The sequence below is a fragment of the Lolium perenne genome, chromosome 4, assembly GCF_019359855.2.
Source record: "Lolium perenne isolate Kyuss_39 chromosome 4, Kyuss_2.0, whole genome shotgun sequence".
Classification (NCBI taxonomy): domain Eukaryota; kingdom Viridiplantae; phylum Streptophyta; class Magnoliopsida; order Poales; family Poaceae; genus Lolium; species Lolium perenne.
This window is the reverse complement of record NC_067247.2, coordinates 376896833-376920517: the sequence shown is the minus strand read 5'-3', so window position 1 is coordinate 376920517 and position 23685 is coordinate 376896833. Positions and strand designations below refer to the sequence as shown.

The following is a 23685-nucleotide window of genomic DNA, read 5'->3' as shown; positions in this document are numbered from 1 at the left end:
AAGTGTGTGGAGTTGCGAATATCTTGCAGGGTTGAGAGCTGTTGCATTAGCGACAGGGACCAATCGAGAGATCGCGTTGCGTCATACAAGTTATCATCCACTTCATCAAGTTACCTCCGCTGGAATCACCCCGTGATCATTATCACCACCGTTGCTTACTGAGAAGATCGGGCCCCCCTTATCATCTTGGTATCAGATTCTCGGGTTTCCTCGGTAAGCCATCCACAATCCACCCCATAGTTGAGTTGTGAGTGTTTTCCTATCCAGAAAAAGCCAAAAATATTAGGGTTAGGGTTTGCCATAGCTTTAGATTGCAATAATTTCAAGTTTTAGTTGCTTTTCGTAGTTGTTTTTGTGTATCTTTTTCTTTCATCTAGTATTGTTAGCGTTTGAGTCTCCGCTATCATCTAGTTTTATCATATTGTGTCAGTTTTTGTTACTCCGAGTCCACATAGCGTACAGTGTGCTTGTTTCCAACCATAGACACAACCTATCGATATAAAGTGACTAGGAACTTCCCCAGAAGAGACTAGTTTTACCGCTCGACAGGCTGCTCATTAGGGTTTTGGTGCTTTGCATATCTTGTTGGCCGTGTTATCAAGGAGTTGAGTCAAAAAAAAATAGAAAAAAAGCAAAAAGAGCTACATAGCTGCGTTACAAAAGAAAAATCCAAAAAGAAAAGTGAAGTGCTAGTCGAATCAACTGAAGGCCTAAGTTTACTTTAACTGCACCTGTAGTTGAGAAATCTTGTGCCTGTTTCGTTGAGCTTTGCTAGTGTCCCTTGAGTGCATTGCAACCTTTCATCCATATAGTTGCATTGCCACATTTATTGCCTTGTGTGAGTATCTTTTGGTTGTCTACTAACATAGGCATCCCCAATGGGCCTGCCGAAAATGGTACCCGGGGTTTACTGAAGGCCCATGAAGTCGAAGAATATGAAGATCGGAAGCCCAATTAGTTGTTAGGGAAAGATAGAATTGTATTAGGAATAAAGAGATTTGTAACTTTACGGGTTGGACTCAGAGAATCTCCCGGAATCTGTAAACTTGTGTAATACAAAACCCTCGGCTCCGCCTCCTATATAAGGGGGAGTCGAGGGACAAAGAGAGCATCGAATCATTGTTCACGCAACCCTAGTTTTCATAAGCAGTCGAGTACTTTTCTGGCTGAAACCCTCGAGATCTACTTGCCCAATACTTCTAACAAAACCCTAGTCTACAACTTGTAGGCATTGACAAGTCGATACCCTAGTCTACTTGCCCTCTACCTCGAGGTCAGCGCTAGAGCTTGTTATTGGTGCAAATAGGTAGCCTACCTACAGCCCTACATGTACCCTGCTTTGTCATGTGATTGTTCTTATACCCTTGATATACGCTTCGCTACATCCGTGCACTAGTTGTTACTACAAGTGGTAAGCAACACCAATTTACTTTGGAACGGTAAGATCTCATTTTCTTATCAGTTTTTGAGTGAGTTGTGAGAGTACCACCATATATTTTTGATTTAGTGCACTAACCTACTAATCATGTCTGCTAGTGATCATAAGCTTGTTAACCAGGAAAACAAGGATTCCGCGGATATCATCACATGGAGGGAGGTTGAAGCTCTTCGTAATGAGATGCGACATGAATTCCGCACTCAGGATGATGAGCTTAAGGACAAGGTCGAAGAGATTTCCTAGAAGCTGAATACTTCTAATGAGACCATCATTGCCATGCAAGATCAAATGACGGATATCCAGCGCACTCTTCGAACATTAACAATGTCTATTGAGAATCTTACAAATCAACAGCGACAACAAGCTGAAGACGCTGATGACGCACCTGGTCGTGGTGACTGTCCTTGTGGTTGGGCTCCACTTGGCCGCAATGGTCGTGGACAAGATGAGGAAGATGGATTGGGTAAGCCTAAGTTCTCTATACCCAAGTTTGAAGGAGGAGCTGATGTTGAAGAATACCTCACTTGGGAGCTTAAGATTGAGAAGTTATGGAGCTTACATCCAAATTACACTGAAGATAGGAAGATCAAGCTTGCTTATTCCGAATTTGATGGCTATGCATTGCGTTGGTGGGATGCACTTGTTCGTAATCGATAGGAGGATGGTGAGCTTTCAATTATCACATGGCGCGCTATGAAGGAGGCGATGAATTCTTGTTTTGTGCCCACTAATTATTTGCGTACAATATATGATAAGTTGACCTTATTGAGGCAAGGTGTGAAGACTGTGGATGAATACTACATGGAGATGGAGTTGCCTATGCAGCGTGGCCGTGTCTGTGAGTCTCTAGAGATGACAATGCATCGTTTTCTCAACGGATTGAAGTATGAAATCAAAGGCATTGTTCATCACTACAGTTACACCAATATGAATCAATTGTTACATCATGCAAAAGAAGCTGAATCACAGATGGCTGAAGAAGCAAAGGGTAAAGGTCGTGCTACGGGGGCTGGGCGTTTTACACCTCGCGCAGCCCCATCCACGGCGCTGGCGTGTTCGATGCGCTCTGCCCTTACGCTACTCCGCCTAGCAAGCCGGTCTCCAATGTGTCTAACGCAAAGAAGTCCGAATATGCTACAAGTACGAGTGGTTCTAGTGTGTCTACCACGCGTAATCGTGATATGGCTTGTCATACATGTGGTCGCAAAGGTCACTTCAAGAGAGATTGTCCTAACCACAAAGTCATGATTATCAATGAGGACAATGAGTATGAGACTGGAGATGATGTTGATCCAAATGCTCCAGAAGATGATGACTATGACACTGATGGTGAAGATGCATATCCGTCTGATGCTCGCACCATTGTTCTGTTGCAGTGTGCTCTTAATGTGTGTTGCCTAGTGCATCTACTCAGCGCTACAATTTGTTCCAAACCAAGGCTTTAGTTGGTCCTGACAAGGCTTGCAAGGTCATTATTGATGGCGGGAGTTTCCGCAATTTAGCAAGCAAGGAGTTGTGTACCAAGCTGAAGTTGAAGTATCTACCGCACTCTCATCCATATTATATTCAGTGGTTGAGTGACAATGGTGAGATGAAGGTAAACCACATGGTGCGTTGTTGGGGGGATGACCCCCGGTATGCCAAAGGCATGCCAAACCGGATGGTCTGAGCCATCAAGATACCGGTTTAATATTTATACCGGAGCGTAAAGTAAAGAGTTTGGCTAAGTAAAGCTAAGCCGGTATCCCAAAGAGGGGTATACCGGAACCAGGTAAAGAAGACACCGGGCTACCGGTAAGAAGTGCACTGTAGCACGTCGGCAGGACTGGTCAAAGATTCTCTCCAGAGCTAGAGGACAAAGATGAGCTAAGCAAAGTAGCTTTAAACGAAGCCCTGACGATAAAGAAGAGGATTACGCTGAAAGAAGCCGGAGGACGTCAGCCTCCCTGATTAAAGAAGACCCCGGCGTCATCTATGATTAAAGTAGCTTTATAAAGTAGTTTGTCTAGTCAAAGATGCCATTAGGGTTTCTTCCCCTGTAAGCCACCCTCTCCCCTATATAAGGAGAGGGGGCACACCCGTACGCGGGACAGATAGATAGAGAGACGGACGAACAATCATTAGAGAGAAATCACCTTGTATGCACAAACATGTATCCTGCTGAGATCAATGAAGAGAAAGATCTAGAGCAGAGTTCTTCCTTGTGTCTCTCTTCTTCTACCTCTGGCTCCAGCTAAGTTCTTGAGGAAAGCATCCGGAAGTTCATCCTATCTAATCAAAAACCCTCCCCCGAATCCTCTAGCGCCCATTCGACCCCAGTTTAAGCCATCCCATGGCATCTGTCTGTTCGCCACGACGACAGTTGGCGCCCACCGTGGGGCATGAAGTGGTGCTTAATGGAGTTCACATTCGGGCGGGCATCCTCGAGGTCGCCGGCGAGCGGACGGTGTCTGCGCTCGTGCAGCGCCTCTACTCCATGGACTTCATCAACGACAACGCGGGCTGCTTCGCCAACGGCGGCATCTTCCCCAAGAACGGTCGCATCATCGAGTTCGGCAGCCACCGCATCTACTTTGGCACTGTCCCTGTGCGCCAGTGCCTCTCGCCGGTGCTGGTGGCACCAGACCCGCCAAGGTGGCTCTATGCTGGCCGCGCAGCCGGTAGCGTGGAGGTAATGATGGCTGGCGCGGGCGGTGTAGGCAAGGAGGCTGTGGATGAAGGTCCTGGCCGTGCGGCTTCGACCCGTGCGGCCAAGCCACCGCTGGAGCGCGACGCAGGCGCTGCAGGAGCATCTTCCGCACCACCGGAGACACCACTTCAAGCGGGGATGAACATGCTGGCGACGCCCATCGCGCAGAACATCGACCCGGCAGCAGCTCAGGCGGAGCTGGAGGCAACGCGCAAGAAGCTTCTCGTGAACGGCGCCGACATCGTCCGGGCGTAGCGCGAGCTGAACCTAACCCTACGTGAGTATAACGCTGCCCATGGCTTTGCTTCAGTTAGGGCTCATGCTGCTAGGATGCCGGAGAACCGGCTCAAGGCTCGCAATCTAGATCAGGATTTGGGTAAGGAAATTCTTGTCGGCAAAAGTACCTCTGCATCTGTGAGCATCGTAGAGAAACCTAAGTACAGTAGCCCGGATAAAACCATAAAAGCTGCTAAGGCTGCTGTAGAGCTATGTGAGTCGCTTTCCGGAGAGGCTTTGGCAAAACAGCAAGAGCGTGTTAGAGAGTTGCTGGAAACCATCGAGCAACAGAATGTTGAGCAGCTTGCTAAGCTGAACAAGGCTGCGGACTCAAAATCCGCGCGTTCAACAAAGAATGCCGGAAGCAAGTCCCATGGGCAGGCCTCGTCCCCCCATCCGGACAGGAGAAAAGAAAAAGAGATGAACGCACAGCAGATGACTGTGTATGATCCGGTTCTTGCTGGAAAGCAACAAGCCGGGCAACACGATGTCGGTAGAAAAAGCCAAGGGGCAGATCGAGGCTACGCCAGAGGAGGCTATGCCGGAAACAATCATGCCGGTAGATATGAAACCAGGCAAAACTATCGAGCTGCAAGGGCAGCGTACTTGTCGTAGACGTGCTGCTGTCCATCTTCCTTGTACTGCGATTCTCCTTCAAAGTCTGGCCATTTGAATAGCCAGGGACAAAGCCATGAGTACTTTTAAAGTACTCGCAAACTAATACTAAGGTAAGTACTTATCAATTTTAGTAAGGGGTGCTAAGCTCTAAGTTTATTTGCATAAAGCCAATTTTAGTTCACAAACATTTAGTAAAAGCCTCCTCATTTGCTAACTAATTCAAGTGGGAACATTAGTGTCATTCCCACAACTCTGTTGTAATTCAAGCCAAATTCAACATTCACCTTTCAAATGCAAAATCACAAGTCATATGTCACATTTTTGAAAATGGTCTGATGACGGAACAGTATGGCCTTTCCAACCGTCCTTAACCGTGGACGCGGCTATTCGAATAGGTTTAAACTCTGCAGAGGTTGTACGCTTGTGCCACAACTTTTGATTACATCCGTCAGGGGTAACCCTGAATAATCGTAACTCAGTACGCGGATCATCAACCATAACCTTTCACTTACATATCCTAGTATAGGCACCTCTCCCCATGAGCTTGGCCTCCCAGTGAAGACAGACGGTCAGCCTGGGAACTGCACAAGGCTTGGGCCGGACATTCACCTCATCTTTAACGTCGTTTCTTTTGTGGTGGAGGCAGCTTTCGGCATAACACCGATGACGCTTGTTTGGAGGGAACCCATACTAAGACACATAAACTTCCAGTTAAGCCCTACCCATAATCAGGTATTGTGAGGGTACTTGTAAATTGGAATGGTATCGCATCCGAACCCAACCATCAGTTTTCATCAAAATTCACCAAATCATTCATGTCACATTCACCTTCAAAATCTTTCAAAGTCATTTCATTTCATGTGTTCCCATCTAGAGTAGTCAATTTTATTTATTTAGCAATAGCAACTAGTCATGAGGGGTGCTATCTAGCTTTGTTTGCTTTAGGCTAAATTTGATGCTCTTGTTCTATTCTAGCCCAAGTGAATCATAAATCAAAAATAAGCTTTGAAATACAATAAGCAAAATAATTGCAAGGTAAAAACATGGGATAGGTTTATTGGACATAAAAATAAATGGTGATGGTGCCTTGCTCTTGTAGAGCTTTGCACTTGGGACTTTGCAAGAGTGTTAGCTTGCCTTGGTTGGTCTATTGATCAAAATGTTCCTCCTTCTTCTCCGTAGATGTTCTCGTCGTCCCCTTCGTAGCCTTCGGTACTAGCGTCTATAAACGAATACGAGGATACAATCACCAAACAACACTTAAGTAATCTTAATTAGCCTTATTGGCTCACACAAATGATCTAGCATCACTATTTAACATTTATTCACAAATTATGCGGGTTTCTTACATAGTAATAGGACAATAATTTCCTCTCATTGAAATTGGAGTTAGGGTTTCTATGTAGTTCTTTGGAGAAAATAATTTCCTCTCATTGAATCTTCTTAAGATTTAATCTTCTCAAATAACCAGGTATGATCACATGTTGACCAAGGTCAACACTTCACACTTATTATTTGAGAAAAATGATTTAAAGGAGATTCATCATCTCATGTGATTTAAATAACCATTGTAATTTAACTACTATTTTGATTTAAGTTCCTCAAGTGAGCAAGTGTGAACCTAAGCAATAGAGGTCATCACATTACTTCATAACACTTGAGAAAATGATTTAAATGAGGTGCTACACCTCATAGATTTAATTTCCTAAAATTTGAAATAGTTTAAATGGACTAGTATTGACTACATAGCCAATATTTTGCTTCTATCCCATGATCATACAAAGTACCTATATCATATTTTTACATAAACAATTAGAGTTTGTGAAATGTGAATTATGAGAGGTGGAATCACCTCAAAATTCAAAAGGGTTGATTTTTAATATTTATTTGAAAACTGAAAAGTATCTGATTTGCTATTTTTGGTATTCAAAATTTCAAAAGCTATGAGGTTGAGACCAGTGTGGTTAGTTAGATAATTTCATAAGCTTTCTAGAACATTTTGAATCACAAGATTTGGATTTGTAGATTTGAAACTATTTACATTCTAGCACTGCACCAGTATGCCAAAATAAAGGAAAAAGATAAAACGGAATTTAAATTCAAACGGCGGCGGGAACGAAGTGGGCCGGCCCAGCTGCTGCCCGGGCCGTGCGTGCATGGCACATGCACGTCGGGTGCAGGTGGACTACGCGGCGCGTCGGATCGGGATCCGACGGCGCTGGGCCGTCGTCTTCCTCCCGACGCAGCTAGCTTGCAGGGGCGATTTCTCTCACCTCGTAGCTCGGATTGAGGCGGGGTTAGGTGCGTTGGAAAGGTCTTTCCAAGGGCTACAACTTTTCTGTAGGGCTCGGGGGCTATGGTGATGAAAATCTGGGCGGTTTTGAGGGATGCCGCCGGTGGCCGTGGCGAGGTCTTGGCTCCGGTGTGCGGCAAGGAGGGAGAGAGGGAGGCTCTAGGAGGGGAGGGAGTGAAGCTGTTGGGTGTTGTGGTGATCTCCAAGGCGAGGGGGCTGCTTATATTGGCGCCAGAGAGAGGGGGCGCGACATGGCCGGCATGGCCACGACGTCACGGGCGCGTCAAGTACAGGGGGCTCTGGTCCTTGCCATGGCGTTAGCGGAGAGGTACTGGGGAGGGGTGAACGCGTGCATAGTGGCTGGACTGCAGACGTAGTGTGCAGGGCGCGCGGGTACGTGGCCGACGTGGGTGTCCTCACTTCATGGCGTCACTCTGGCGCGAGATAGGGTCAACGGGCTTGTCTAGCAGGTGCGTGGGGGAGAGAGGAAGCTAGTGGCGCAGTAGGAAGCATTGGTTTGCAGTGTGCACGCAGAGAGGTGATGGTGTCCACGGGAGGGTGATCATGGACAATGGCATGAGCATGGTGGTCGATTCCTTGCTCTCCTCCACCTAGGACCATGTCTGGCAGGTGTCTAGGGTCCAGGGGACTGTAGGTGACATGGTGAGAGGGAGGGAAAAGGGCCAGGGCATGTGGGTGCATGGTGGTGACTATGTGAGTGACATGGTGTGGCCTTGAGGTGTGCAAGTGTTTGCTTGGGTCAACTCTGGTATGGTGGTGTTCAGAGGAGTGAGATGAGTCAACTTGACAAGGTGAGGGTGACCAGAGAGGGAGAAAGACAAGGGTTGGCATGGTGATGTCAATTGGAGTGGCATGGCATGGCATTGGATGCTTTGGTGCATCTCTCTAGGTTTCTGAGGGCAGGGCATGCTGGTGTGAGGTGAGGCAAGAGGGTTTGACATGATTAGCATAGTTGGAGAGGGGTAGAGGGTGCACATATAATATTTGGCAAAGTGTATGTGACATATGACAAGATTTTGGGCATGGTGGTGATGTGAGGTGACCATGCACACTAGGTGAGGTCATGTTAGCTGGTTTAGGGTACCAGGTCTTGTAGATGAGCACAAGGGAGAGAGAAGTGAGGTGATGGAGGGTGGTTGAAATAGTGGTTGCATAGTGGTTGTACTTCTATGGCATTAATTTGATTATTTGCTATGGTCTCATGTGTGATGACTTTTGACCAATTTTTGTGATGGATGTGTTCTAAATGTTGTTGGGCAGCCATGTGTGGCATTGGTTTGAGATTTGGAAGGGATTGGTGAAGAAATCCAAAATGGGTGGGAATCTAGATTGGGTTTCAAAGTGGCAACTTGGCTTGACTAAATTAAGCAATGGTCAACGATCTGGTCAAAGTGGTCAACATCAAAGTTGCTCATCTTGATGAGGTCTTGGATGAGGTGCAAAGATTTGGCAAGGTTTGGTTTGAAAATCCCTTAATAAAAGGGCTCAAAGTGGGTAAGATAATATAAAGTGACAATTTGACCACTATCACATGTATGTTGAATTTGAATTTTTCTTTGATTTGATTTGTGTTTCTTTGGTGCAAAAGGGTTTGTTTTTGATATATAAGTGTTTTACAAGCAAGGGAGCAAGCAAGTGTGGCCTTGGTTGAAGATTTGCAAAATTGGCTAAGTGTGTATGTGAGTGAAAATGGGATTTTCTCCCTATTTGATTTCTCTCTTCTTGATTTGGTTTTTCTTGACTCCAAAGTGATTCTTATTAGTTTAGGAACATTTCCAAACCATTGAAACCATTCCAAAAGGTCTAGCTCAAAGATTTGCAAAAGTGGCCATAACACATAAGAGGTGATGTGTCAATTTTTCTTATTCTTGTAATTTGTTCTCCTTGCTTTACTTGGGCATGGGTTAGGGTCCATATAGTGTTAGATTAGGTTTAGAGATGGTTTCACACCATTTGGTCAAGGTAGAAGTGCATAGGTCAAGATTTGGGGAAATGGCTATGTGTCACATATGCCTCTATGCATATGTGGCATTTGATTCTTAATTTGATTGTTCTTGGCCCATTTGATGTTGTTGAGTGTTGAAATGGTATATAGGAGTGATCCAACCATTCACCACAAGTCTTAGGGTCAAGATCCTCAAATTCACAAATTTGCATTTTACTCTCATATGCCTCTATGGCATTTTTAGTTTCTTTTTATTTTCTTTGGTTTCAACTTGGAATTGGTTTGAGAAGTACTAGATAAGGTTTATGAAGGTTTTCCAATCCTCTATATAAAGTGGAAAGGTCTAGGGTAAAGTTTTATAAAAATAGCCATAGGCACATATGCCCTTTTTCTTATTTAAATTCTTTTTATTTTATTTTAACTTGGATGGAAAAAGGGGGATTTGAGGTTTAGGGTTTAAGAGTATTTCAAAAACTAATTAAACAAGCAATCATGGCAATAGCACAAGGATTAAACAAGATCTCTATGTATCAACTGGATTTAATAAAAGTTTTTGTTAGTTCCAAAATTTGGAACTAGGGAAATTCATTTTGTTTGTTTTGAAATTTTTGGGATGTTACATGCATGAAGGACTCTAATCTTTTGCTGTCTTTGATAATTCCTGGGTCCAAAAGTCCAGGGGATAATATTCATGTCTTTCTCCAACCACTTTTGGATGACCTAAAAGACTTATTTCTTAATGGAATGTCCACATATGATGTTTCTAAAAATGAAACCTTTACATTGCGAGCAGTCGTCCTATGGACTATAAATGACTTGCCAGCCTTAGGAATGCTTGCTTCACATAAGGTACATGGAGAATTTGCATGTCCACCGTGCGGTGCGAATGCATGGACCAAGCGCTTGAAACATGGAAAGAAATCATGCTTTATGGGTCATCGCCGTTTTCTGCCACCTGATCATAAATTTCGGTCTGATAGTACTTCTTTTGATGGAACCTTGGAGGATAGAGCGGCGCCTCAGACTTACTATGAACGTCAAGTAGAAGAAGAAATAAAGGCTATTGGTGATTTACATTGCCCTATTGGGACTATAATCTCCTTCGAGACAATCTTGATGTGATGCATATAGAGAAGAATGTGTTGGATAATATTCTTGGCACACTTTTAGGTTTAGATGGGAAGTCAAAAGATAATCTTCTTGCTCATCAAGATCTGGAAGAAATGAATATTAGAAAGGATCTACATCCGAAGAAACAACCTTCAGGCAAGTTCTACTTACCACCTGCAGTATTTACCATGTACAAACTTGAGAAGAAATTATTCTGTGAAGTTCTTGAGTATATAATGGTTCCTGATGGCTATTGTGGAAACATTTATAAATCTGTGAACTCTGCTGAAGGAAAAATTCATGGGTTAAAAACACATGATTGCCATGTCCTCATGCAGCAACTCATGCCAATCGCTTTGACGGGTATCCTTCCAGATCATGTCACAGCAGTACTATTTGAGTTGTCAGCTTACTTCCGAGGAATATGTTCAAAAGTTCTCCATGTAAATGAGCTTGAACGTTTGGAAGAATCAATTAAGGTAACACTCTGTAAATTGGAGATGATATTCCCTCCTGGATTTTTCACTGTCATGGTTCACTTAGTTGTCCACTTAGCAACCGAATGTAAGATTGCTGGACCAGTATGCTATCGATGGATGTACTTTATCGAAAGGTAACAATGCAATTCTAAGGAAAGCACAATATTAAAAATAGTGATTTCATCTGCCCTGCTAAGTTGATGATTTGACATGTGCTGCAGGTACCTTGGTAAACTGGAGTCATATTTTCGCAACAAAGCTCGCCCTGAGGGTTCAATTGCCGAATCATATTTGGCGGATGAGTGTATGACCTTTTGTTCAAGATACTTAGAGGGTTTCTTTACTAAGCATAACCAACCGTCGAGGAATCATGACAAACCAAATGAAAATGAATCTCCCATGTATGCATATAAATCCACGTTGTTTCCTCTGGTAGGGAATCCATTGGGAAAGGCACGCACTTACTCTTTGAATGACATGGAGTCTTTACAAGCTCATAGATATGTGTTATACAATTGTGATGCTGTCACTCCATATCTCGAGTAAGTGCCTTACCTTTGCTTGTTAGTGCCTGAACATTGACTCCCAGCACAACGACACACTTGAGCATTTTAAGGTTTCCTCTACACACACGGTACCTTCTCATTCATCATGTATACATTTGAATTCAGTTTTCTGCTTGTATTACCTCTGATATTATGCACCTTCTCATTAGCATGGTGGCCAGAACACAAAGATCCCAAAATGGGCTATTAAAACAAAGCATGTCAATGTATGACATGGAATTACTAAATATTTATCTTCTACTTTTCAGTTTGCTTCTAATTTAGGACTATATATTTGCAGCAAGAAATTTATTATTGCTTGCAGTTCTTGCAACATGAGTTTTCATTATAGTCCATGCCATCTTATAATGTATATTTTGTCATAGAACAAAGGAACTTTGGTTCATGATGAAAATGTCCAACCAAGGAAGGAAAGTGCTAGTGCTGAGAAGGTTAGTGCACTTCAGTTCTTGAAGTTCTCGCTTCTATAGTTATCACTTTGTCCATTATTATGTATGCATTCCGAAATCATTTCAGTGGCCTTGATGACCTGCAGAGCACAACTTGTTCATTTTAGCTGGCTAATTACTAAAATCATTAGTTGGATTACTAATAAAGTATCTTTTGCACAGTCCTTTATTCCACCGCAGATCTGAGTCTAAATGAAAAAAATAACAATCACAAGTTGACCATTGCCTATGAAGTGGAGCTCCATGGACGTTAATACCTTTGTTGCTCCATATGCTCAAGTCAGTTGGATAGTTCTAATGCACATGTCTATGAAACAGAGGAGAAAATCCCCTCTCAATGTGAAAAAAAAGAACAGTACTATACAATGGTCGTGTGTGGACAGAAAAATATGTATTCTTTTATCACTTGCAGCTTCTTATGAAGTTTTTTATTTCCATTATATCTGACTATATTGCACTCCTCATTAGCATGGTGGCCAAAGCATGAAGATATCAAAAGGGACTACCACAACAAAGAAACCTAATGTATGGCATGGTATTTCTTAACCTTTTGCTTCTCTTTTTCAGTTTTCTTATGGTTCACTTTATTGCATACTGATGTTGCACTATCATCTACAGAAACAACAGTACAGTATGCCAAATAGCTTGGATGCCAACTCAATAGATGTATGCACATTACGTTTGTTTTATTCATGATTCTTCTTAGGTTTAAAATTGCATTGGAAAAAAATCTCACGCACTTTTGTTTATGTAAAAGGTTGGCACTGTAGTATTTTTGAAGAGTTTGGAAAATCCAAACAAAAATGTTGCTCTTGCTACACTCCAAAGTAGCAACCTCCAGAATATACAGTGGAAGGTGTTAGACTTGGAAATCAATTCTGGGCAGTGCGCATTGATGCTACATTAGCAAAATCCGATGAGTTGATCCGACCACTCAAAAAGGTCAAGATTATTTGTCATGCAGCGGGATTAATCATCGCATGGCCTTCAACCATTGTATGTTATCCTGTTCTGCAATTTTACCTCTCTTAAAATTTTCACCACTTTATTTACTTGGTGAATTTCTTTACCGATCTCATTTTTTCTTGTAGATTTCGAAGATAAATTGATGATGCATGGTTGAGATGTTGATGGCAAGATGAAGACTGTTACTACTACTGGATAGCTTACATTCGTTTTAATATGTAATTTAATCGTCAATGTTGGGAAGGGAACATTATATTTGTAATAGTGCAAGTACCAGACAGTTTGTGTTCTTTGAATAATTTTCTTTGTTATTGAACAAAGTCAATATATTATGTGAAATATTTCTATTCCCTATATTGCGTCTCCTGTGCAATATCTGCATTGATTTAGTGACCCCTACCAGCTATATGTAAAATATTGATCATGGTATGTAGCAGCGTTTTGAAGTGCTGATACCATTAGTGCATGATCCCACCAACGCATACATGTGTTGTTAGACTCTCATTATATACGTTGCTATCTTACAACGCTTATGCATGCTGATTACGAACGGATGTTTTCGTGTTGTTGTAGACCCTTGCAACGGCACCAACGGCAACGCATAATAATCCGTTGGTATAGACCTTACCAACGCTTATATGCACATCTGGCAACACATCGATGCGTTGCTAAAGGGGGGGCCTGTTGTAGTGTGAGGAGCACCCCATGAAAGTGGTGAGCGAAGCACCCATTTCCGATATCATGTGCAACAAAGATGCTAGCGGTAGGATTGCAAAGTGGGCAATCCAGATATCACCATACGTACCGGTCTATGAAAGAAGAGATGCCATAAAATCGCAAACCTTGGCTGATGTCCTAGTGGATTATGCAGAAATGCAGTACAAGCCCCCAGGCCAAAAAATAGAATACTGGAAGATGCACTTTGACGGATCCAAACTCAAAGAGGGTTTAGGTGCCGGTGTGGTGCTTACCTCACCTAAAGGATATCACCTCTGGTATGTTTTGCAAGTGCATTTCAGGGCATCCAACAATGTCGCTGAATACGAGGCTTTGATTCATGGACTTAAGGTCGCAAAAGAAATCGGTGCACACCGGATCATTTGCTACGGAGATTCAGATCTTGTGGTGCAACAATGTTCCGGAGATTGGGACGCAAAAGATGCCAACATGGCCTCATACCGGTTTCACGTGCAAAAGATTGCCGGCTTCTTTGAAGGATGTGAGTTTCACCATGTGCCACGAGCGGAAAATGAAGCCGCGGATGCTCTGTCCAAGCTAGGTTCATCGAGGCAAGAAATTCCTCCCGGAATAGCCTTGGCACACTTAAGAGTACCATCAATCAAGCCAAGTCCGGGATCGGAGTCCATTTTCGTACCGGAGTCACACGTTGTACCAATGGATATCGATGAAGGAAACCCGGGGGCTGTTCCGGCAAACTCGGGGACTGTTCCGGCAAACTCGGGGACTGTTCCGGTAGGCTCGGGGACTGCTGCGTCCACATCGGAGGAAACAATGCTGATAGATAGCATGGAGATAGACGTACCGGTGTTCCTAGTTCGAGAGGCATGATGGCGTGTATTTCACACGTTCGTTGGGCAACCCCAAGAGGAAGGTATGATGCGCACAGCAGCAAGTTTTCCCTCAGAAAGAAACCAAGGTTTATCGAACCAGGAGGAGCCAAGAAGCACGTTGAAGGTTGATGGCGGCGGGATGTAGTGCGGCGCAACACCAGGGATTTCGGCGCCAACGTGGAACCTGCACAACACAACCAAAGTACTTTGCCCCAACGAAACAGTGAGGTTGTCAATCTCACCGGATTGCTGTAACAAAGGATTAACCGTATTGTGTGGAAGATGATTGTTTGCAGAAAACAGTAGAACAAGTATTGCAGTAGATTGTATTTCAGTAAAGAGAATTGGACCGGGGTCCACAGTTCACTAGAGGTGTCTCTCCCATAAGACAAGCAGCATGTTGGGTGAACAAATTACAGTTGGGCAATTGACAAATAAAGAGAGCATGACCATGCACATACATATCATGATGAGTATAGTGAGATTTAATTGGGCATTACGACAAAGTACATAGACCGTCATCCAACTGCATCTATGCCTAAAAAGTCCACCTTCAGGTTATCATCCGAACCCCCTCCAGTATTAAGTTGCAAAGCAACAGACAATTGCATTAAGTATGGTGCGTAATGTAATCAACAACTACATCCTTAGACATAGAATCAATGTTTTATCCCTAGTGGCAACAGCACAACACAACCTTAGAACTTTCTCACACGTCCCTGTGTCAATGCAGGCATGAACCCACTATCGAGCATAAGTACTCCCTCTTGGAGTTACAAGCATCTACTTGGCCAGAGCATCTACTAGTAACGGAGAGCATGCAAGATCATAAACAACACATAAGCATAACTTTGATAATCAACATAACAAGTATTCTCTATTCATCGGATCCCAACAAACGCAACATATAGAATTACAGATAGATGATCTTGATCATGTTAGGCAGCTCACAAGATCCGACAATGATAGCACAATGGGGAGAAGACAACCATCTAGCTACTGCTATGGACCCATAGTCCAGGGGTAGACTACTCACTCATCACTCCGGAGGCGACCATGGCGGCGTAGAGTCCTCCGGGAGATGATTCCCCTCTCCGGCAGGGTGCCGGAGGCGATCTCCTGGATCCCCCGAGATGGGATCAGCGGCGGCGGCGTCTCTGGAAGGTTTTCCGTATCGTGGTTCTCGATGTTGGGGGTTTCGTCACGGAGGCTATTTGTAGGCGGAAGGGCAGGTCAAGAGGCGGCACGGGGGCCCCACACCACAGGGCCGCGCGGCCAAGGGGGGGCCGCGCCGCCCTAGGGTGTGGCCCCTCCGTGGCCCCTCTTCGTCTCTCCTTCGGACTTCTGGAAGCTTCGTGGAAAAATAGGCCCCTGGGCTTTGATTTCATCCAATTCCGAGAATATTTCCTTACTAGGATTTCTGAAACCAAAAACAACAGAAAACAGCAACTGGCACTTCGGCATCTTGTTAATAGGTTAGTTCCAGAAAATGCACGAATATGACATAAAGTGTGCATAAAACATGTAGATAACATCAATAATGTGGCATGGAACATAAGAAATTATCGATACGTCGGAGACGTATCAACATCCCCAAGCTTAGTTCTGCTCGTCCCGAGCAGGTAAAACGATAACACAGATAATTTCTGGAGTGACATGCCATCATAATCTTGATCATACTATTTGTAAAGCATATGTAGTGAATGCAGCGATCAAAACAATGTATATGACATGAGTAAACAAGTGAATCATAAAGCAAAGACTTTTCATGAATAGCACTTCAAGACAAGCATCAATTAAGTCTTGCATAAGAGTTAACTCATAAAGCAATAATTCGAAGTAAAGGCATTGAAGCAACACAAAGGAAGATTAAGTTTCAGCGGTTGCTTTCAACTTGTAACATGTACATCTCATGGATATTGTCAACATAGAGTAATATAATCAGTGCAATAAGCAAGTATGTAGGAATCAATGCACAGTTCACACAAGTGTTTGCTTCTTGAGGTGGAGATAAATAGGTGAACTGACTCAACATTGAAAGTAAAAGAATGGTCCTCCATAGAGGAAAAGCATCGATTGCTATATTTGTGCTAGAGCTTTGTTTTTGAAAACATGAAACAATTTTGTCAACGGTAGTAATAAAGCATATGCATCATGTAAATTATATCTTATAAGTTGCAAGCCTCATGCATAGTGTACTAATAGTGCCCGCACCTTGTCCTAATTAGCTTGGACTACCGGATCATCACAATGCATTGTTTTTACCAAGTGTCACAAAGGGGTACCTCTATGCCGCCTGTACAAAGGTCTAAGGAGAAAGCTCGCATTGGATTTCTCGCTATTGATTATTCTTCAACTTAGACATCCATACCGGGACAACATAGACAACAGATAATGGACTCCTCTTTTATGCATAAGCATGTAACAACAATTAATAAATTTCTCATTTGAGATTTGAGGATTGTTGTCCAAAACTGAAACTTCCACCATGGATCATGGCTTTAGTTAGCGGCCCAATGTTCTTCTCTAACATATGCATGCTTAACCATAAGGTGGTAGATCTCTCTTACTTCAGACAAGACGGACATGCATAGCAACTCACATGAAATTCAACAATGAATAGTTGATGGCGTCCCCAGTGAACATGGTTATCGCACAACAAGCAACTTAATAAGAGATAAAGTGCATAATTACATATTCAATACCACAATAGTTTTTAAGCTATTTGTCCCATGAGCTATATATTGCAAAGGTGAATGATGGAATTTTAAAGGTAGCACTCAAGCAATTTACTTTGGAATGGCGGAAAATACCATGTAGTATAGGTAGGTATGGTGGACACAAATGGCATAGTGGTTGGCTCAAGTATTTTGGATGCATGAGAAGTATTCCCTCTCGATACAAGGTTTAGGCTAGCAAGGCTTATTTGAAACAAACACAAGGATGAACCGGTGCAGCAAAACTCACATAAAAGACATATTGAAAACATTATAAGACTCTACACCGTCTTCCTTGTTGTTCAAACTCAATACTAGAAATTATCTAGACCTTAGAGAAACCAAATATGCAAACCAAATTTTAGCATGCTCTATGTATTTCTTCATTAATGGGTGCAAAGCATATGATGCAAGAGCTTAAACATGAGCACAACAATTGCCAAGTATCACATTACCCAAGACATTAATAGCAATTACTACATGTATCATTTTCCAATTCCAACCATATAACAATTTAACGAAGGAGAAACTTCGCCATGAATACTATGAGTAGAAACCAAGGACATACTTGTCCATATGCTACAGCGGAGCGTGTCTCTCTCCCATAAGGTGAATGCTAGGATCCATTTTATTCAAACAAAACAAAAAACAAAAACAAACCGACGCTCCAAGAAAAAGCACATAAGATGTGATGGAATAAAAATATAGTTTCAGGGGAGGAACCTGATAATGTTGTCGATGAAGAAGGGGATGCCTTGGGCATCCCCAAGCTTAGACGCTTGAGTCTTCTTGATATATGCAGGGGTGAACCACCGGGGCATCCCCAAGCTTAGAGCTTTCACTCTCCTTGATCATGTTGCATCATACTCCTCTCTTGATCCTTGAAAACTTCCTCCACACCAAACTCGAAACAACTCATTAGAGGGTTAGTGCACAATATAAATTGACATATTCAGAGGTGACACAATCATTCTTAACACTTCTGGACATTGCTTAATGCTACTGGACATTAGTGGATCAAAGAAATTCATCCAACATAGCAAAAGAGGCAATGCGAAATAAAAGGCAGAATCTGTCAAAACAGAACAGTTCGTATTGACGAATTTTAAAATGGCACCAGACTTGCTCAAATGAAAATGCTCAAATTGAATGAAAGTTGCGTACATATCTGAGGATCATGCACGTAAATTGGCTTAATTTTCTAAGCTACCTACAGGGAGGTGGACCCAGATTCGTGACAGCAAAGAAATCTGGAACTGTGCAGTAATCCAAATCTAGTACTTACTTTTCTATCAACGGCTTAACTTGGCACAACAAAACACAAAACTAAGATAAGGAGAGGTTGCTACAGTAGTAAACAACTTCCAAGACACAAAATAAAAACAAAGTACTGTAGGTAAAAACATGGGTTGTCTCCCATAAGCGCTTTTCTTTAACGCCTTTCAGCTAGGCGCAGAAAGTGTGTATCAAGTATTATCAAGAGACGAAGTGTCAACATTACCTTGGGCTTTACCCTTACCTTTCTTATTGTTTTTCTTTCCCTTTGGTTTAGGAAATATATGAGTTTCCCCTGGTATAGAGGTGAATTTCAGAGTGCCTTCTCCAACATCAATGACTGCTCCCAATAGTTTCAGCAGGGATCTTCCGAGTGTGAGTTTTCCTGTTTCAACAACAAGATAATCAATGGATATTGTTCTTCCAAGAATGGTTGTATGCACACCTGCGGTTATTCCCTTAGGAATTATAGTAGAGTTATCAATGAGAGTGATTTCTTCTCCTCCTTCATCAACTCCCCAAAGTTTCAAAGATTTATAAATACTTTCAGGCATAAGGCAAAATTCATACATAATATCACAGTAGGCATGGAGAGTTCGATCACCGATGACAATTTTAACAGCATGATCCCACAATGAGAGTTTAGAGTTCACCAAAACTTGTTCAAGACGATTACGAACGTGGCAATAGTTATCATTCAAGCGAGATGTACTTATCTCGAGATTATTTAATCTACTATATATGCTAGTAAGGACTGAATCAAAGTTATTAGCTGAATCATGTGATGCAACCAACTTCTTTATGGCATTAAAAGCTTGATCCCCATTGCAATGAAGGAAATCTCCTCCCACTAAAGTATCCAAAGCATATCTATAGCGAACCATAAGACCAAACTAAAAATTACTAAGGAGCAAACTTAGAGTCATTTGAGGTTCAGTTTTACGATAAGAAGTAAAAATTCTAGACCAAGCATCCTTAAAACTCTCCTCATCCCCTTGTTTAAAAGTGAAGACTAATTCTTCAGGCGAAGAAGTAACAGGTTCAGAGCTAGACATGGTAACAAAAGTAACTAATTTTTTTGTGTTTTTGATATAGAGTGCAAGCAAACTAGATAAAGTAAATGCAAGTAAACTAATTTTTTTGTGTTTTTGATATAGCAAACAAGATAGCAAATAAGGTAAAACTAGCAACTAATTTTTTTGTATTTTGATTTAGTGCAGCAAACAAAGTAGTAAATAAAACTAAGCAAGACAAAAACAAAGTAAAGAGATTGAGAAGTGGAGACTCCCCTTGCAGCGTGTCTTGATCTCCCCGGCAACGGCGCCAGAAAATGTGCTTGATGGCATGTATTTCACACGTTCGTTGGGCAACCCCAAGAGGAAGGTATGATGCGCACAGCAGCAAGTTTTCCCTCAGAAAGAAACCAAGGTTTATCGAACCAGGAGGAGCCAAGAAGCACGTTGAAGGTTGATGGCGGCGGGATGTAGTGCGGCGCAACACCAGGGATTTCGGCGCCAACGTGGAACCTGCACAACACAACCAAAGTACTTTGCCCCAACGAAACAGTGAGGTTGTCAATCTCACCGGCTTGCTGTAACAAAGGATTAACCGTATTGTGTGGAAGATGATTGTTTGTAGAAAACAGTAGAACAAGTATTGCAGTAGATTGTATTTCAGTAAAGAGAATTGGACCGGGGTCCACGGTTCACTAGAGGTGTCTCTCCCATAAGACAAGCAGCATGTTGGGTGAACAAATTACAGTTGGGCAATTGACAAATAAAGAGAGCATGACCATGCACATACATATCATGATGAGTATAGTGAGATTTAATTGGGCATTACGACAAAGTACATAGACCGTCATCCAACTGCATCTATGCCTAAAAAGTCCACCTTCAGGTTATCATCCGAACCCCCTCCAGTATTAAGTTGCAAAGCAACAGACAATTGCATTAAGTATGGTGCGTAATGTAATCAACAACTACATCCTTAGACATAGAATCAATGTTTTATCCCTAGTGGCAATAGCACAACACAACCTTAGAACTTTCTGTCACTGTCCCAGGTGTCAATGCAGGCATGAACCCACTATCGAGCATAAGTACTCCCTCTTGGAGTTACAAGCATCTACTTGGCCAGAGCATCTACTAGTAATGGAGAGCATGCAAGATCATAAACAACACATAAGCATAACTTTGATAATCAACATAACAAGTATTCTCTATTCATCGGATCCCAACAAACGCAACATATAGAATTACAGATAGATGATCTTGATCATGTTAGGCAGCTCACAAGATCCGACAATGATAGCACAATGGGGAGAAGACAACCATCTAGCTACTGCTATGGACCCATAGTCCAGGGGTAGACTACTCACTCATCACTCCGGAGGCGACCATGGCGGCGTAGAGTCCTCCGGGAGATGATTCCCCTCTCCGGCAGGGTGCCGGAGGCGATCTCCTGGATCCCCCGAGATGGGATCGGCGGCGGCAACGTCTCTGGAAGGTTTTCCGTATCGTGGTTCTCGGTACTGGGGGTTTCGTCACGGAGGCTATTTGTAGGCGGAAGGGCAGGTCAAGAGGCGGCACGGGGGCCCCACACCACAGGGCCGCGCGGCCAAGGGGGGGGCCGCGCCGCCCTAGGGTGTGGCCCCTCCGTGGCCCCTCTTCGTCTCTCCTTCGGACTTCTGGAAGCTTCGTGGAAAAATAGGCCCCTGGGCTTTGATTTCGTCCAATTCCGAGAATATTTCCTTACTAGGATTTCTGAAACCAAAAACAGCAGAAAACAGCAACTGGCACTTCGGCATCTTGTTAAAAGGTTAGTTCCAGAAAATGCACGAATATGACATAAAGTGTGCATAAAACATGTAGATAACATCAATAATGTGGCATGGAACATAAGAAATTATCGATACGTCGGAGACGTATCAAGGCACCATCTTGGGTTAAACCTATTAAGGAATTCCTGATCAACGGCACCTTGCCACTTGACGAAAATGAATCCAGAAGGATCCAGAGGAGGTCCAAAGCATACACCATCATCAATGGCGAGGTGTACAAGAGAAGTGTTACCGGTGTCCTTCAAAGGTGTGTGGAACCGGAAGAAGGAAAAGAAATGCTAGCAGAAATTCACCAAGGGGAATGTGGGCACCATGCTTCGTCAAGAGCATTGGTGGCAAAAGTATTCCGGCATGGGTTCTATTGGCCCACTGCTTTGGAAAATGCTGAGGATTTGGTAAGAAAATGCAATGGGTGCCAGAGGTACGCCAAGCAAAATCATACCCCAGCATCCGGTTTAAAAACCATACCGCTAACTTAGCCGTTTGCTGTTTGGTGCCTTGACATGGTTGGCCCATTCAAAACTGCAAGGGGAAACATGACCCACATCTTGGTTATGGTAGACAAATTCACCAAGTGGCTAGAAGTGAAACCTATTGCAAAATGTGATGGGCGCACAGCGGTGAAGTTCCTAAAAGATGTTATCTTGTGGTATGGTTACCCGCATAGCATTATCACTGACAATGGAACCAACTTTGCTCAAGGTGAGTTCAAAACATTTTGTGAGGACAACAATATCCGGTTGGATTTGTGCTCAGTAGCACACCCACAAGACAATGGCCAGGTGGAAAGAACAAATGCTTTGGTACTTTCCGGTATCAAACCAAGACTCATTGAAGCTGTGGAAAAGTCACCGGGGTGTTGGCTCGATGAGCTACCATCAGTGCTGTGGAGCATAAGAACGACTCCAAACCGGTCTACCGGATACACTCCATTCTTTATGGTTTACGGAGCAGAAGCGGTCATACCAACCGACATTCTCCATGACTCACCAAGGGTGCAGCTCTATACCGAACAAGAGGTAAAAGAGGCCCGAGAAAACGATGTGGACTTGCTAGATGAAGCAAGAGAATTGGCTTTGGCAAGAACAGCCATTTACCAGCAAAACCTCAGACGCTATCACAGCCGGAAGGTTAACCCAAGAGTGTTCCGGGAAGGAGATCTGGTGCTACGCCTAGTGCAGCGCACTGAAGGCCGGCATAAGCTTTCACCCCCATGGGAGGGACCTTTCATTGTGAGCAAAGCTCTCCACAATGATGCCTATTACCTGATCGATGCACAGGAATGGAAAAAAGGAAAGGCGGACAGGTCCGGAGAAGAGACCAAGCGTCCGTGGAACGTAGCTCTGTTGCGTCCTTTCTACCCTTGAAGTTGTGGTGTAAGAAGTTCCTTTGTGTACCTTATTTGCTATGAATAAAAGATGTCGGAACCTCGAATGAATCTCGGGGACTACCCCTACTAAAGTTGCATGCAATGTGTTTATTTTTTCAGTTTACCGGTTGCTTGCTGAATATTTTTTCTTTTCGGTTTAGTAACGTGCTAAACCTACCGGAGTCTTCGACTCTGCTGCTGTCCGCAACCCGGTTTCATGGCAAGCAAGATAAACCGGTAGGAATTAAGCACGTGAACTGTGAAAAGAGAGAGTGGGAACGAACAATCCGGAAAAATTTAACTAACCCCGGCTATGCTGGTTTTTTGTGAAAATTTCGAATTATTTCTAAGTTCAAGAAAGTGCTTGCTTGGCGAAAGAACTTTGTGATTCGTACGCCAAAAAACCCAGAGAGGTAGGCAGAGGCAAAGCAAAAGAACCAAGTGTGCATCGGATTGGATGCGGAAACAATTCCGGAATCTTCGCAGTGCAGGATAAAATCAGAACAATAAGCAAGATGCTAAGTTAATAGACAAACACAACTTAATAGGCTACCGGTAAAACATACCGGCAGACAAACATGATACCATAGCCAAAAGAGCAGCTAAGTTTTATGTTTGATCATAGACCCCGGCATACCGGGGTAGAATTTAACAAGCATTGTTTTGAGATAAGCAGGGGCAGGCAAACATATCACAACAAGTACTTAGGCAGCAGGGGCTTCAGGAGGAGCGGCACCGGCCTCTGGAGTTTCCGGGGGCGCATCGCCCGCTCCGGCATCTTCATCTTCCTCATCTTCTCCGTCTTCGTCGTCACTGAGGTAGTCCTTGACGTCGGGAGGAGGAGGGATGAAGGTGCGGACCGAGGCGTACTCAGCAATCCGGTAGGCTCAATCCTGCCGCTTCGCGGTGAGGACCGGATCCATATCAGTTGGAGCGTTCTCGCGTACGCCAAGGAGGGCGTCCAGATCCAAGTCTTCGTACCAGGAGCAGGCCACACGTAGCGCCGCGTCTGCTCCGGCACGAGCCGCTGAGCACTGCCACTCGCGGATTTGCCGGCTTGC

The 23685-nt window shown here is 43.5% G+C and overlaps 1 pseudogene; it reads left to right on the top strand.

Annotated features, from left to right (window-relative positions):
* Nucleotides 1-9904: 9904 nt before the first annotated feature.
* Nucleotides 9905-11415, top strand: LOC139830328 (uncharacterized; annotated as a pseudogene).
* The last annotated feature ends 12270 nt before the right edge of the window (nucleotides 11416-23685 follow it).